Here is a 15,137-nt window from a genome sequence, read left to right on the forward strand (position 1 = left end):
TCCCGTTGACCCGCACCTAGTCCCATTGACCCAGATGCAGCCCATAACCATCTTGTCCATATACCCACCCAACTTTTCCTTAAATATTAAAATCAAGCCCGCCTCTACCACTTTGGCCAGAAGCTCATTCCACACGCCCTCTGAGTGAAGAAATTTCCCCTCATGTTTCCCCTATACTTTTCTCACTTCAATCACAATCCTTAGGTTAGGAATGCCTGATTTGTGAGCACTCGGTGTGTACAATTGGCCGACACCTTTTGGGGCTGGATCAAGCACTGAGAGGTGGGAACACTGAGAAGACTGCCTTGCTCAGAGTGGCTATCTGGTAGTCGCTCTCCCATCTTAGCAGTTACCCCGATCCTCTCCCACATACTGTTATTGTTCACAAAAGTATTTTGGAGCAGAACCCTTTCATCACCCTGTACACTATCAATAAGAAATTCAAACATACATTGTACTAATCTTATCAACATTTTCAGTTGCTTGATTAAATATGTCCTTCCATTCAGAAATTCATGTTAATATACTGCATTTCTGCATGTTTCTATATTATATCTTCAAGTAAGCATAGCATTATTTTCCTATGGTCAGACTCAAGATAATTAATCTTTTGTTCCCAAAATTTGATCCATCTCCCTTTAAACTCACCAATTTCATTGGTTGTGTGTCAGAAGACTGGCTGATATTTTTTTATATATTTATCTGTGATAATATTCCCATTTAAAAAAAAATTCTTTAATGTAATCCATCTGGCCCAGGGAACTTAGCAATGACTCCTATTGTTCCTTTTCACAATTTTTAAAAATTCTTTTATTCTCTGTATCGGGTGGCCAAACCGAGGTCATGAGGCACCATGTGGCTCTTTGACACCTGGTGTGTGGCTCGCAGAGCTCCCAGCACTCACCTAGGCCCCGGCCACTCGCCCATCCAAGCTCTTGAGCTTCCACCGCCTTCCCATCCAAGCTCCCAACGCCCCAGCCACTCTTCCATCCGATCTCCTGATGCCCTGACCATGGACTCTCATCTAGACTCTGCTCGCCTGACTATCCAAGCTCTCGATGCACCAAACTTGTACTCACTACCCAGCCCCAGCTGCCCGCCACCCATCGGAATTTGTAGGTACTAACCGCGGTCAAAAGTGGTATGTGTGTAATAGTCCCTGTCCCCCTAAATATTACCCTAAAAATTGACCCACAAAATTCAACTATTACACACGTATATATGGTATGTGTATTTTTTGATTGTTGAAATTACCAGTTTAAAAGCTACATACAAGAATAAATATTATTAAGTATGTTACATCGCAGACCAACAGCAATAGAAATTAACCAAGACAGGTGTTATTAATAACTACCAATAATATAACACGTTAGTTAACTTACCTTAACTTGCTCAAATATACGTGTTTGTGTGTGTGTGTGTGTGTGTGTGTGTGTGTGTGTGTGTATGGATTACAGCTTAGGCATAATTCTGGAAAATCAATTCAAAGTTCAGGCTTAGAAATCCTGTGTCGAAACTCTGACTTTTAAACTAGTGCACAGAAGTAATCATGAAGGAGGTGAGAGAGACTGAAAATTCACAAATCCATGTCAAGTTGCTTCCAGAGAAATGTCCTTTCCACTCATGGTTGTCATAACTCCCCTTTTCCTTGCGTAGGGGAAACAAAGTACGTGACTTCCACGATGCTGCCAAAAAGCACAGACGCGAGTCAGTTGATATGACCATCACAATGGTCACGATCCAATGCAGGAGTTCTCCCATTTCCTTTACCTAGATATGGGGCAAACAAAATAACTATAACAATGGTCACGGTGGTTCAATAATTCCCCTGACAAGGAGAATCAGCAGATGTGTCCATTTCACACAGAGTCATTCCACCTCTGTGTTCATTAGATGACTGGCTGATCAATACTGAAGCCTGTTTCTTTAAGTGTCCCAATCACATGACTCATAATCACAACTCTCTTATTTTTTCTGAATAAACAACCATTGTTCTTGATTCTTCTTCCAGAGCATCACTTTGTTTATAGTCAATACTTAATGGTGCCACTCCGTCTCACCACATGGTTGCAGCTACACTAATCCTTAACATGACAATCACTAAATGAAATGTGAGCTTGCAATATGTATGTGTTTCTTAATATTTATATACATTTTTTGTAACAAAATGTGCATGTAAGAGTAAACACATGTATGTAATAATTTTTTTCATGTCTTGTGGCTCTCAAAGATCTGAAGTTTATGGTATGTGGCTCTTACATGAAGCATGTTTGGCCACCCTGCTCTATTTCTTACTCCTGTCGAAAAATCTCCTTTACTATTTCTGTATCTCTGCTTTCAGATAACATGGCATGCACCATCATAGTTCTGATACCATTCCACATAATGACTGAGCAATTGTTTGTTCTCCCTGTGTTTTGGCTTGGATTTGTTTGGTTTCCTGGCACCCGCCAGCCTGTTGAACTGTTCCCCGACTGTGTCGATATTATTGAGATGGACACTAAACGCTGTTGCATTTGGCACAACCACCCTCTCCTCTCCAAGCATTTCATCGCAGCCAATGTTAGTGTTGCTGGGTGATAGTCGTCGTGGCAGCTCACTCTGATCTTCTTGGGCACCGGGATGATTGATGCCCCCTTTTGAAGAAACTCGGCAGGTCACGCAGCATCCACGGGGAAGTAAATGGTAACCAACATTCCTGATGAAGGACTCTGGCATGAAACCTTGACTGCCTTTCACTCCCTGTGGATGCTGTGTGAGTGGCTGTGTTTCTCCACCACATCCGTCCATTGCACTAGACACCAGTGGCTGCAGATTTTCATGCTCAACTCCATCGTCTGATTTGGGTACTGTTGGCATTTTGCTTGCACGAATCAAATTGGCACAACAAGGTAAGCCATTGCCTTACAAGTCTTTTTCACTCCTGACCTTCCAGCGCTATTTTGTGTCTGGGTGTTCAACGTTCCTCCCACATCCAAAATTAATTGGCCTCCATATATTTTCCCTCGTGCGTACATTGGTTGTGGGTTCTGGGAAGTGGGTGGAGGGAGTTCCTGAAAATGTGGTGGGAATAAAATGGGTTAAGGTAGGATTTGTTTCACAAAATGGGTCATAGTCATAGAGTTCTACAGCATGAAAACAGACCCTTCAGCCCACAGCGTGTTTTGGACCAAGGACCGGAGAATGTAGTTTCATCGGGATGCACTTGTACAATCAGGTGACAATAAATTTGACTTGACTTGTCCCTGCTGATGAAATGAGTCCCATTTGCTTGCATTCAGTCCTCTACACCTTTCCCCTCCTTTCAGACAGTTGCTGATTCAGAGAGTGGAAGAGCCTGTTTAAAATTCAGGTTTATTTGCCATCCAATTGTACCTGACAAAACAGCGTTCTTCGGACCACAGTGAAAATCACTGCCAACAAATAATAATAAAGTCTTGGAGAGTTATTTTTAGCAGTTCAACAGTCATTCATCATTCTCACTGCCTCCTGGTGCCAGGGTCCGGGATACCTCAGATCGAGTTCACGAAATTCTTAGGTGGGAGGGTGAGCAGCCAAATGTCGTGGTCCATGGAGAGCCCAATGACATAGGTAGATAGGGTGAGGTGGTCCTGAAAGGAGAATTCGGGGAGTTGGCTGCTAGGCTGAAGAGAACCTCCAGGGTAGTGATCTTGGGATTACTTCTCGTGCCACATGTTGGAGGGGTTAGAAAGAGGAGGATAAGGCAGCTGACCAGGTGGCTGGAGACAAGGTGTAGGAGGGAGGGCTTCAGGTTTCTAGATCACTGGGCTCTGTTCCAGGGAAGGTGGGATCTGTACCGATGGGACGGGTTGCACCTGAACTGGAAGGGGATTAATATTCTTGTGGATAGGTTTGTTAGTCTGGTCCCGATGATTTGCAGGGGGAGGGGAGCCAGAATGTTTGAGTTGTTAGTGAGGAAGATGAGGATAAAGTTCATGCGAGGACTGCATGTACGGACAGAAATCAAAGGGTTGTACGTGATCGAAATGTTCTCAGGTGTATTTATTTTAATGCAATGAGTATTGTTAGAAAGGGTGACGAGCTTAGGGCATAGATTGACACGTGGGATTACGACCTTATTATTAGCGAGACTTGGCTGCAGGAGAGGTAGAACTGGCAGCTGAATGTTCTTGGGTTCCGATGTTTCAGACGTGATAGAGGGGGAGGGATGAAAGGGGGAGGAGTGGCATTGCTCGTCAGGGAAAATATCTCAGCTGTGCAGTCAGGACGGCCATGAGGGGTTGCCTACAGAGGCCATATGTGTGGACTTGAGGAACAGGAAAGGTGTGACCACACTGATAGGGTTCTATTTTAGACTACCCAATAGTCAGAGAGAATTGGAGGGGCAAATCTGTAGAGAGATAGCAGACTGATGTAAGAAGCAGAACGTTGTCAGAGTACGAGATTTTAACTTTCCAAATATTGACAGGGACTCCCATACTGGAGTTTGTGAAATGTGTTCTGGGAAGTTTTCTAAATCAATATATAGAGGTACCAACAAGAGAGGATGCAGAACTTGATCTCCAATTGGAGAACAAGACAGATCAGGTGACAGATGTGCGAGTAAGTGAACATTTTGGGTCCAGTGACCATAATGTCATTAGCTTCGTTAATTATGGAAAAGGATAAGCATGGTCCTCATTTTGGGATTCTAAATTGGAGGAAGGCCAATTTTGTGGAAATGAGAAAGGATCTTGGAAGAGTGGATGGGAATAAGTTGTTGAGTAAGTAGATGGCCTTGAAAGGTGAAATTTTGAGAGTGTAGAGTTTGCTTGTTCCTGTTTGGATTATAGGCAAAGTTAACAGGTATAGAGAACCCTGGTTTTCAAGGGATATTGGTGATCTGGTTAAGAAGAAGAGGGAGGTGTATAGCAAGTTCAGGCAACAAGGAGCTAAAGAAGATCTTGAAGAGTACAGAAAATGCAAGAAAATACTTAAAGACGGAAATTAGGAAGGCAAAAAGTAGACATGAGGTTGTTTTGGCAGATAATGTGAAGGTAAACCCGAAGGTTTTCTACAAGTATATTAAGAGTAAAAGGATAGTAATAGACAAAATTGGTCCCCTGGAAGATCAGAGTGGTCGTCTATGTATGGAGCCTAACGAGATGGGGGAGATCTTAAACAGTTTTTTTTTGCATCAGTATTTACTCAGGAAACAGACATGGTATATAAGGAAGGAAGGGAAAGAAGCAATAGTGGCACGGAACATACGGAGATTAAGGAGGAGGAAGTGCTTGCTGCCTTACAGTGAATAAAGGTAGATAAATGCCCCGGGCTGGATATGATATTGCCATGAACTTTGAGGGAGATTTGTGCAGAAATTTCAGGGGTCCTGGCAGATATATTCAAAATATCCTTGGCCACAAGTGAGGGGCCAGAGGATTGGAGCGTAGCTCATGTAGTCCTGTGAGCCTGACGTCAGTACTGGGTAAATTATTGGAAGGAGTTCTGAGAGATAGGATATATAGATATTTGGACAGCCATTAAGGACAGTCAGCACGGCTTTGTGCATGGTAGGTCATGTTTAACAAATCTTGTCGAGTTTTTTGAGGAGGTTACCAAGAAGGTGGATGAAGGAAAGGCTGTGGAGGTTGTGTAATGGACTTTAGTAAGGCCTTTGACAAGGTGTCACATGGGAGGCTAGCTCAGAAGGTTCAGATACTAGATTAGAAATTGGCTGAGCAGGAGAAGCCAGAGAGTAGTGGTGGATGATTACTTCTCAGACTGGAGGCCTGTGACTCGTGGTGTGTCTCAGGAAATTGGAACCATTGTTGTTTGTTGTCCATATCAATGATCTGGATGATAACGTGGTAAATTGGATCATCAGGTTTGCTGATGACACAGTGGTAGGAGACTTTGTGGACAGCGAGGAAGATTTTCACAGCTTGGATCTGGACCAACTGGGAGAATAGGCCAAAAAATGGCAGATGGAGTTTAATGCAGACAAGTGTGAGATGATGCATTTGGAAGGACAAACTAAGGTAGGACATACATAGTAAATGGTCAGGCTCTGAGGAGTGCGGAGGAGCAGAGAGATCTGGGAATACAGACACATTGTTCCCTGAAGGTAGTGTCGCAGGTGGACAGGGATGTAAAGAAAGTTTTTGGCATCTTAGCCTTTATAAAAGCAAAGTATTGAGTACAGGAGTTGGGATATTATGTTGTTGTTTACGTTATTGGTGAGGCCAAATGTGGAATATTGTGTACTGTTCTGGTTACCTAACTACAGGAAGGATACCAATAGGATTGAGAGAGTGTAGAGAAGATTTACTAGTTACAGGGAAAGATTAAGCAGGTTAGGACTTTATTCCTTGGAGTGAAGAAGAATGAGGGGAGATTTGATCGATGTTTACAAGATTATGAGAGGTATAGTCAGAGTGGATGCAAGTTGGCTTTTTAGACTTCGATTGGGGGAGATAAATACGAAAGGTCATAGTTTTAAGCTGAAAGGGGAAAGGTTTAGGGGGAACATTAGGGGGAAATTCTTCATTCAGAGAGCAGTGGGAGTGTGGAATGAGTTGCCATCTGATGTGGTGAATGCGGCGCAATCTTAAGTTCTAAGAATAAATTGGATAGGTACATGGATGGGAGAGGTATGGAATGGGCGCAGGACAATGGGTCTAGTGGAATAATGGTCAGCACAGACTATAAGGGTCAAATGGCCTGTTTTCTGTGCTGTAGTGTTCTGTGGTTCTATGGTTTCTAAGCTGTTTCTCAGCCTGGTAGTTCTGGCTCTGAGATCTCTGTATCTCTTTCCCGACGGGAGTAGGTGGAAGATGCTGTGTGTGGGTGATAGGGGTCCTCAACAATTTTATGAGTCCTCTTTAAACAATGATTCTGGTAAATTACATCGATGGGGTGGAATGGGGGGGTGGGGGGTGGGCAGGGAGATCCCAGTGATCCTGTCTTATGGTCCTGTAGGTTGATCTGCAGGAACCGTGCTGAATCTATGATTCAGCCCACCAGTCCCCTGTTAATAGTCCTCCTGTAGAAGGTTGATATAATGGTGGCCGGGAGCTTTGCCCACCTCAGCCTTCTAAGTGGCTGTTGTGTCTTTCTGAGAAGTGAGGAGATATTGTGTGATCAGGATAGATCACTAGTTAAGTGGGCTCTGAAGAACTTGATGATCTCTGCTCTCTCCACGACAGAGTTGTTGATGTGTAGTGGAGGGTGGTCATTCTTGGTCCTCCCTCGTCTTGTCCATGTTGAGACTCAGGTTGCTTCTCTCGTACCATTACATGAGATTTTCCACCTCTCCTCTGTAGGGCGACTCATCCTTGTTGCTGATGAGGCTGACAACTATCATGTCATCTACAAACTTGATGACTCTGTTGGAGCTGGATCTGGTGATGCAGTCGTGAGTCAGTAGTGTGAACAGGAGCGGGCTGAGCACACAGCCCTGAGGTGCACCAGTGCTCAGCGTGGCAGAGCTTATTCCGCCACAGACCCAGACAGACTGGTCTTTCCGTTAGGAAATCCAGGATCCAATTACATAGAGGGGGCTGAGTCAAAGTGAGGACAGCTTCTCCACCAGCACCTGGGGAATGATCATTTTAACGGCAAGCTGAAGTGAAGGAACAGAAGCCTGGCCTATGAGGCATCAACAGGCTGTTTCTGCACTGGTGCGCTTTCAAATTGCAGCACCTGGGAAGCCCCCCCTGGAACTCGGGTGAGGTTACTGGGTTGTGTGTGTGCCTCCTGCACCTCTCAAATAGCAGCTTAACCTACCTATTGAATCGCCATTTAAGGGGGATCCCGCCCCTGCGATGATGTGGTGAGTGACACAGCCACAGGGAATCCCCCCTTCCCTGTGTCCTTTCCGTTCCCTTTCTGTTTAAATTTCCAGAATAACTGGGTGAGCCATTTCCTCTTTCAAACAGGTGGAAGAGGACGCCCAGGTAAGTTTTACTGGGTTCCCTGACCACCTCTGAGGTAGGTCTGGAACCCGGGTAGATTTTGACCGGACTTGCCTGCTCTGGCCCTTTCCATTAGCTCTTCAACCTAGTAAATTGCCTGTTTAACCCCATTTTACAAGACAATTTGAAAGGGCCTGCTCTTTAAAAGAAATTGTGAGATTTAGAGATTTAATTATCTGTTACCTGTATCACACTCAGAAGTCCACCACGAAAAAAATGTCGACTTGTTTCTTCTTCCACACGTGAGGTCTGACCTGTGTCGGGTGTGCTTGGAATTTTGTTTTTATTTTGTATTTCCAACATTCTCAATATATCCAAATTACATTTCACATGCCTTAATTTTCACTCTATTTATTTTAAGGGTTGATGATTTAATGGCCTTTTTCAGCTGGTTTGAAGAATTGTGTCTTGTTAGTTGCCTTTGAACTGCTTGCAGCTAAAATGTTAATTTTGTTTTAAACATAACTTCTGGTCAGTGGTCCACGTAATTGTAAAGAGGGTGACCATTGTTGTGATAATGGGAGATTTTGTTGAACAGACTCGATGGGCCTGGTGGCCTGCTTCTGTTCCTTTATCTTGTGATCTTGTCGTCGGTGTGGTTGGACACAAGTGGATGTGGAGGTAAACCCCAAAGTAGATGATGAACTGGAAGCATATGCAAACTGTGCAGGCAGCTTCAGGGATCAGGTCTAAACCTGCATCTCTCGTACTGCACTAGCACGCCACCCGAGACTTAAATGCTCAGAGAACCTAGACATCCCGGATTTCAACTACCTGTTGGGTGAAAAAAAAACTTTCTGGATTCCTCCCAACCTCTGTTCCCCAACCCCAATTCTTACCTACATCTTCTAGTCTGGCCTGAGATTGATGAAGTAGCACAAGCACTTAAGTAGAGTCGATTTTATCGTATCCCCAGGTAGCCGAAAACTTCTGATTGAATAAATGTTTTAAAGAGAGGTATAATGACACAGGGAGAGAGCGACAGAGATGGAGAGAGCACGAGAGGTGGAGGGAGAGGGGCGAGAGATGGAGGTGGGGTTGAGAGGTGGAGGGTAAGGGGGAAGTGTTAGAGTTGGAGGGAGTGTGTGGGAGGGAGGGCATGTGAGAGAGAGGGAGGGTGTAGAGAGAGGGAGAGGGAATGTGTGAGAGGGAGATTGTGAGTGAGGAAGGAAGTGTGTGAGAGGGAGGGAGTGTGTGAGAGAGGGAGGGAGAATGTGAGAGAGGAAGGGTGTGTGAGAGAGGGAGGGAGAGTGTAAGAGGGAGTGGGTGAGAGGAGGTGTGTGAGAAAGGGAGAATGTGAGAGAGGAAGTGTGTGAGAGAAGGAGAGGGAGTGTGTGAGAGGGAGAGAGGAAGTGTGAGAAAGGGAGTGTGTGAAAGGGTGTATGAGAAGAAGTGTGTGAGAGAGGGAGGGGAGTGTGTGAGAGAGGGAGGGAGAATGAGAGAGGGAGAGATATGGAGTGAAATTTTGAGAAAGCAGAGTGCAGTATTTGAAGAATGTGTTTGAAGTGGGTCATTGGGCTTGAATTAAGAGATTTAACTCCACAGTTGAATCTTGCACCGTTTTCCTCCCTTATGTAAGGCAGAAGATATACAAGCTTAAAAGCATGGTTCAGATTCAAGCAGTTTTTTTCCTGCTGTGATCAGTCTCTTGAATGGGCCTCACATTGGTCGAAGATGATGCCCCTATCCTGATTTAACTGCACTTCTTTTCTGCATCCTGCCCTTTGTAACACTCTACCCTGCATTTTGACTGACTGTAACATTACACCCTGAACTTTTTTACTTGCATACGAGTTGAATTGCCTGGGTAGCATGCAGAACAACAGTTTCCAATTTGTCTTGCTTGGTATATATGACACTAACAAATTCATTTTTTTTTAAAGGATGTATTTTCCAGAGAAGTGGATAACTCTGAGCAAGATCTGGGTGAGGGAGACGGAAAGTAGAAATTCCCATTTTATAAAAGGAGAATGACAGATTCGAGGCAAGGATTTTCCTGAATCCTTTGTGTCACAATGAGAAATTTAAAAATATATGCCGTAATTAAACTGCAGATTAATGCCTGTGGTATGTGCCAGCTGGCCACAAGCATTGAATAATCTGTCCCCTTAATATAATTTAATATAGCTACTATGTATTGCTGGCTAATAATTTGATTATGGGTTATCACAGTCACATAATGGGATGGGAACCCAGTAAACAAGAGGCAACCCCTTGATGTGCAAATGTAATGACCTCTCTGCCAGTGCAGCAGAGTTACAATGATGTAGAAGATTTGTCGGCATCCTTTATCTGTCTCTCAGGTGTTGCAGACTCCTTGATAGAGATGGCTCTTATTAGCAAACAGCCTTGTTGTTCAAATTGAGGACCATCGCACTGCAACAATTTGACTAATTACTGTACTATCCTTTCCTCCATTCTCTTATCTTATTTTCACCCAGCTTTTCATCTTGTCAGATAAGTGGTGCCTCCTGTATCTGATTCCCATTCTTTACGAGTCTGACCAGGCCAGACCAATAATATTGATGGGTTATTGATGGTGGAATACTACGCAGGTGCCTCTGACTTGCTTTCCTACAGACAGCGGTCATCAGTGCTAAATGATCCAAGGCAGAAGCGGGTCCAAATCCCAACACCACCTTTCATTTTCAAATCAAATGGATTTGTGTTTGTTTTTCGCTCAGCACCTTGCCTTGGGCATCCCAGACTGCCCACCGTGGTCAATCCAGCAAGCAAACATCAGTAATGAGATGATCTGGGGATTATCACTTTGTTTGTGAAGGCTTAGTCAGTGCATGCCGGTGGCCAAGTTCCCTACGTTACAACAAGGGGTGGGGATCGTGCCTCATTCATTCTGGCTTATAAAGTGCTTTAGGAAGTTCTTGGATGGTATAAATGCAAATCTTTTGACAGTCAAATGTTTTCTTCATTTGTGGTCATTGTTGATGATAGAAAATATGACATATGGGCCAGTCACCAAAATGCGATGATCAGATCTTTAGTTCGCAAACAATGAGCTACGTTAGAATTCATCAGAGAGCATCAGTACACAAACCTCCTGGAGAAACTCAGCAGACCGCGCAGCATCCACAGAAAGTAAAGGACTGTCAGCTTGAGCCTCCTGAAGGAGGACTTGGGTCCGAGACACTGATGGCCTTTTATTTCTCCACGGATGCTGCATGACCTGCTGAATTTTTCCAGGATATTTGTGTCAGCACTGGACCCCGGCCTCTGCAGATTTTCTTGTTTATTCCATGGGTAGAACTGATCAGTCAGTAGCCTCTTTCACACTTGCATGTGGTCCCAGGAATTAATGGCCAATTGGCCTAAAAAGGGTCAAGTGTGGAATGAAAATTGTCTCAACGTCAGTGTGAGATGACCCCTAGTGCAATATCCGGTGTCTGTAGATGCCAGTGTTGCAATCAGGCTGAATTCTTGGACAGAAATGACCCAAGGTTTTGCATGAGTGCAGGAATGGGAAGAAAGGAACGATTAAAATAAAGGTATAAACTTTGCCATGGGAAAGTCGTAGCAAGGGAGAGAGAGAGAGAGAGAGAGAGAGAGAGAGAGGAAATAAATAGCAATAGCAGACAATTTTTAAACAGCAAGGAGAGGTTGATAGCACTTTAGCACTCAATTTATAAAGACCGTGGGAAAAAGCGATGGCAGACCTAACTTCCCAGAACACCATGTGGCAGAGAAACCCCTCCATGAGTGCTCCATGCATGCAGCCGGGAATACAGCCCTGTCGGTGCCGCATGGAATTCTGGGAGGGCATTGCTTTTTCTCCTACGGTATTTATAAATTGTGCCTTTGGAAGACTACACAAGAGAGTCTGGAAAAACAACCACCTGAAGAAACACACAAAGATCATCGTGTACAGAGCCGTTGTCATACCCATGCTCCTGTTCGGCTCCGAATCATGGGTCCTCTACCGGCATCACCTACGGCTCCTAGAACGCTTCCATCAGCGCTGTCTCCGCTCCATCCTCAACATTCACTGGAGTGACTTCATCACCAACATCGAAGTACTCAAGCTGGCAGAGTCTGCAAGCATCGAATCCATGCTGCTGAAGACTGCGCTGGGTGGGTCATGTCTCCAGAATGGAGGACCATCGCCTTCCCAAGATCGTGTTATATGGCGACCTCTCCATTGGCCACCGAGATAGAGGTGCACCAAAGAAGAGGTACAAGGACGGCTTAAAGAAATCTCTTGGTGCCTGCCACATTGACCACCGCCAGTGGGCTGATATCACCTCCAACCGTGCATCTTGGTGCCTCACAGTTCAGCGGGCAGCAACCTCCTTTGAAGAAGACCGCAGAGCCCACCTCACTGACAAAAGACAAAGGAATAAAAACCCAACACCCAACCCCAACCAACCAATTTTCCCTTGCAACCGCTGCAACCATGCCGGCCTCTCCTGCATCGGACTTGTCAGTCACCAAAGAGCCTGCAGCAGACGTTGACAGACCCCTCCATAAATCTTCGTCCGCGAAGCCAAGCCAAAGAAGAAAGATTTATAAATTGTGCACAATAACGCTACCAACTCCCACCCTGTTTAAAAATTGTCTGGTATTGCTATTTATTGCTAGTACAGTCCCATATAAAGGTTTATATAGGTCAGCACAACAACAACAGGGGTTGAAGGGCTCATTCTGGGCTGTAGATAAAGCTTAATTATGTTATAATTAGGCTTGATTAATTTTGTTCCAATATAAGATCATAATACATTGATCAGGATTTAGGGCAGGTCCACCATCACTCGATGCGTCATGACGTCACCAGTAGAAGGTAGAACAGCCCTAATCCCCGGGGATGGCACCTTGCAAGTGTGAAGTTCCGTGTCCTAGTTAGGAGTGGTCAAGTGTGAAAAGCCAAAGCCCCCGTTCCTATCCCGGGACACTGAACGGCTGATTTAGTGGGATGCAAGTGGGAAAGGGGCAACTGTTTTGGATGAGGACTCTTTATGAAAACTGAAGAAAGAATAGCGATACTGCATAGAGGTGACAGGGTATTGGATAGAAGGTGTGAGAGGAAGAAAGAAGGGAGAGACCATAGTCACGACAAGTTAGGTTTGACCTCCAGTTGAGGCTGAAGAAAGACATACTGTATCTGTATCAGAGTGATGGAGCATTTGGCAACTACAGGCTCAGTGAAACACGGAAGTCTGCAGACGCTGCGATTATGGTCAATACACAGGAATGCTGGAGGAGCTCAGCCAGTCTCGCAGTGTCCACAGCAGGTAAAAATATATTACCGAAGTTTAGGGCCTGAGCCCTTCCTCAAGATATGAGTTAAAAATAAAACAAAGGCACCTGAATTCAAGGCTGGGGAAAGAAAGGGGGCAGGATGGGAGGGGGAGGAGTCCAGTCCAACAGACAAACGGTGTTAATTGGATACGATAAAGGAATGGTGAGAATTGATTGTGGCTCTGTGAAAGGAGACAGAGGGAAAGGGGAAGAGAGAGAGAGCTAGAGGGAAGAAGATGGGGGGTGGGGTTTCAACAGACGTTAATGCTATCTGGTTGGAGGGTGCCCACTTGAGAACCAAGCTCTAGGCTTAAACCCGCATACAGAACGTAGGTGTTTGATGAATAGACACCCAGCCTGCATAAACCTGAGGAATAATACTTTGTGTTCATTGTCATCCTTCCACCTAATGACATGGACATCATATTTTCCAATTTTAGATAATCCCCACCACCTGGTTCCATCATTTACATCTCTTCTTTACTGCTCCTGGAACCTTCCTTTCTCTCTAACTCTCTTTCCCCCACCACTTCCCAGCGGTCTCATCCTTTCCCTATCTCTCCACATCTCACACCCATTATCTCCCCTCTTCCAGTGTCTCTACCCCCTTACATAACACAATGCCACCACCCTTGATAAAGAGCATTGACTCGAAACATTGGGTGATCATTTCAACCCATGGGTGCTGACCTCCTCCAGCAGCTCGCTCTTTGTTCAGGATTCCAGCCCCGTGTGTTTCTACAATTTGTTTCAATTCTGTTGATTCAGGGATCAACATGCAAGTTCTTTTGGCGTGGTATCAAACGGTTGTAATAGGGGGCCAAGAATGACTTAATTCAATGTGCGAATGAAACCTAACGCTGTTTCCAGAGTAGCACTCCCACAGTAACAACCGGAGCCTAGATATTGCAGTCGATATTTGGATTGGGATTCAAATCCACAATCCTCTGACTCAGAGGTGGGAGGGTTATTATTGAGTCACAATTAACTTCCTATCCAACGCCTGTCAAATAGATCATTTAATAGGATTGTAATGGTGCAAGGCCAGAGTCCATTCTCTGTTCTGTCTTTTCTTCATCAAAGGTTCCTGGCTGTGATTATCACCAGCTCTGCTCAAACATTAGTGAAGGATTTTGTAGTTCCAGGTGTGGAGATATAAACTAAATATATTAATATATATACTTTCAAGGTAATTCATTGACCTTTTAAGTTAAACCGCTTTCAGGTGGCCAGAATACCTGACTGTAAAGCCTCCTATTCTACCCCAATGCAGCTGTCGGGTGGCCACCTGAAAGTGTTTCAAACATTCAAAGAGCACTTACCTAACCCTCCTCCTGTAGGTATATTCTCCGGCTCAGAGAATCCTCCGTTGCACCTGAAAGCAGCAGTGGGACTACAGCCACAGTCCACAGGAGCCAGCATTCACTCGGACGCAGCTCTCCGTCAGCCGGCGCATTCTGGTGACAGGCTTCTTCTCCACAGCCACCTGAACATCCCAGCTGCACTCCCCTAGCCATGTCTGCCGGCGCATTATCTGCGTCCGAGCACCTGAAAATGGCTTTAGATTGTCATTACATACGTGAACCAAACTGAATAAGCAGCTCATTGATAATAAAAACACAATGCTGGAGAAACATTTCAAGCTTCAGCTCTTCACCAAGGTATACCTTTGCCCTGTAGAAACATGCAAGACTGCAGGCACTGCCATACTTTGGTGAAGGGCTCAAGCCCGAAACTTTGGTTATGTATCTTTATCTTTGCTACATAAAGTACATTATTCAACCTGCTGAATCCCTCCAGCATTGTTTTTACTTCAATCGCTGTGTCTGCAGACATTGGTGTTTCACTAGAATATTAGAGCCAATTAGGAGGAGGCCACTTAGGCTTTTGAAGCATCACCACCTCTCTGAAAGCCATCTAGTCAACCCCTTCCACCACTCTTTCCCTGTT

General features: G+C 44.8%; 1 protein-coding gene across 5 annotated transcripts in view; it reads left to right on the top strand.

Annotated features, from left to right (window-relative positions):
- The window catches only part of plekhm3 (pleckstrin homology domain containing, family M, member 3), a 183,779-nt gene that overhangs the window by 95,304 nt on the left and 73,338 nt on the right, over positions 1-15,137 (top strand). The gene's annotated exons all lie outside the window — the stretch shown is intronic.

Source organism: Narcine bancroftii, chromosome 4 (genome assembly GCF_036971445.1).
Source record: "Narcine bancroftii isolate sNarBan1 chromosome 4, sNarBan1.hap1, whole genome shotgun sequence".
Classification (NCBI taxonomy): domain Eukaryota; kingdom Metazoa; phylum Chordata; class Chondrichthyes; order Torpediniformes; family Narcinidae; genus Narcine; species Narcine bancroftii.